Source organism: Barbatula barbatula, assembly GCF_947034865.1.
Source record: "Barbatula barbatula genome assembly, chromosome: 7".
NCBI lineage: Eukaryota > Metazoa > Chordata > Actinopteri > Cypriniformes > Nemacheilidae > Barbatula > Barbatula barbatula.
Window position 1 is genome coordinate 22,594,302 of NC_136770.1, and position 2,880 is coordinate 22,597,181.

Consider the following 2,880-nt stretch of genomic DNA (forward strand, 5'->3'; position numbering starts at 1 on the left):
GTCTCGTACAGTTTACAACATGTTTCTAAAAACTGATGAACTTTGCGTAGCTTTAACAGCTTTGTACTATGAATTCAGAAATTAATATGAATAACTGCAGACAGAGATCATGACATAAGAAGATGTTTGATGTTTGCAACATGGATGAACACTCATGAGCCTATTTGACAATTCTCCATGCGAGCTGCAATAAGTAACCAGTTTATAACATATTTTGCCATTTTTAATACTTCTATTTTGCGCTCCAGATGCCCACAAAAGGGTGCACTTTACAAATATTTTATACAGAAAATACATTTTAAAACAGTTAGGTAGCAGTTGTGATTCCAGAGGTCACTAATATAACTGGGATAACTTGTTGTATTTACAATGCCCATTATTAGATGCTTGGAAAGACTACGATTGCAATTTTTCCTTAATACAACTTGAGCAAATCACATCTATAGTGTGAAAAGAGGGAGGAATCAACAGGTTATTGTATTTGTTATTGTTTAAAAGCAATTTAGCAATAATTAGTCAATATTTGTGTGGTTAATTGACCTCAGCAATCATAATGAAACACAAGAAACTAAGTCATATTTTTGTTTCACACTCTTGAACATGCAACCATGTAAACCACAGTATAAGGTTTACAAGTGACCAATGGTCTGTTTATGTTGTGCTTATCTCATGTTTAGATGCAAAATGAGTTATTTGTTATTAATACGTTAACGTTAGTTCCGCAGTGCACTGGCATTTGCTAATTTAGTTATTTTGGAGAAGTTGGTGGTCTCATTTGTTGAAAATATACACATCACCCCAGTGATTATTCATTTTAATAATAATAAAACACATAACAATATTATATTCATAATGACTTATAATGAAAGAGAATAATTTCGCAGAAGGGTTTGTTTTAAAGCGAGTGTATTTTTTTCTGTGAAAAAGCTTTCGTCTGCTGTTTAACTCTCATCTGCACGTGTAGATGTAGCGACACCTGCTGGGCTGGATGTATTCATCAATGTACTCACGTTTAGCGCCATCTGCTGGACAAATACACATATGCTACCTGCTTGAGACGGACAGATGAAGAAACTGTTATCTGCTGTTAATTACAGTCCAAATAGTAAGTATCAATGCCCAGTGTTTTATATATATATATATATATATATACAGAATTTCTAACAATCAAGATCTATATTATTCTAAACATTCCTGTAAACAGGGTTTTTCATCAAAGACAGTTTTTCAATGACACTACACTTTTCTACATTTACTAATATGTATTTTTAATCTTAACAATGTTCCTTTCGACAAATGTAAACACAATTGCATTTGTATAGCTAACATTAACAAAAGGGAAAATGTTAAAAAGTTAGGCTATATGCCAGTAGTCGATTAGAGGGGTTAAAAGGTTGTCACACAGTTGAAAGTCATTTTATGGGTTTTGGGTGCATGTGACCAATAATTGCTTTTTGAGTTTTATTTTCCGCATCGCTGCTGTCCTTCTGAAACCTTGTATCTCCGTATTTTGTGATTTTTATTTCATGGCATGAGATTTTATTAATTGTTAGTGCCCCTTTAGGTTTGTTACTGGCTTTTGCAAATATGTAACCAGAACAGAATATTAAAAAGCGCCAGCTTTCACACCACAGTATTTAATCATTTAAATAACAATGTTTTTCCATTCCCTGAAAAACAGTGAATTTGGACATCCGAGGTTTCAAACCGACAGTGATGATTTATTAAGTGGGCTTTTAATCCCTGCAAAATTGGTAGATTTCTTGTGTACGGATATAAGTTATTTTGAGACAGTCTAAATATGTCACTCTGAATTATTTTAATTTCATAAAATGCTTTTTACTCAAGCTACTCACCAAACAATAAAAATCAGACATTTGCATTTGTGCATTGCTTTAACAGCTATAGTGTAGTTTATATGCACAATGTTATTCTGAACTAAATAGGCACCAAGTGGCATTGTAACCTTAACACACCTCAAAATGGCTCTTTAGAGATTCTCTTGCATTACTGCCTTCCTTTGCTTTCCTCCAGCAGGTGCTTGACGGCCCGATAAAGTTTCTTTGCTTTTCTTATGTTTGAAAATCCACATCCTACATCACCACTGTGGACATTTTATATTTATACAAGGGGAATCTCTGTTGCCAACCTAAAATAACATCCCTGATCTACACGTTTATTTAAAGATGCTCGGAGATGGCTTTAGAAACTTGACTTTTAAACCATGCCATAAATAATCTGTGAAGATGTGATACACGAATCGTGTTAAATGTCCACGCTTCCAGGCTAACTTATCTGGAAATCATCCTCCTTTCCCTCTCCATCTCTTTCTTCTTCTCTCTTCTACTTTCTCTCAGTATCTGTCAGGTGAGCTTTGATGGATAAGGTCTTGATGAAGTCATTTTCACGACAGATCAGTTGATATTTACATATAAATGAAAGCATAACCTTAAAGAAATAAAGGGCCACGTTTGAATGACCTTTGGAATAAAGTCTGTTTCTTTAATTGAAAAAGAAAGAGTTTCTAAATCATATCCTATACAGTGCGAGGATATAGAATTCAATTTCACAAAATGGGAATTTTTATTTTATTGTTTATTGGCATATTACATTTTTACTTGGCTAAATGGCTCTTGAGTTTTATAAATCATTTTCTAAAGTCAATTGAATTGATTTCACATTGACATAATTGCATTACATGAACACATAATATGAAATATAACCTCTGAAAAAGGCGTGTTGTGACAAAGGATATTACAGTCGTTTTCCACCTAAATTGATCAACGATAAATATTAAATTTAAGCTTTCTCAATTTCTTCAAACAAATTGACTCCTTCCGCCCGAGGACAGTAAAGCCCGCCTTCTTTCATTTGATTGGT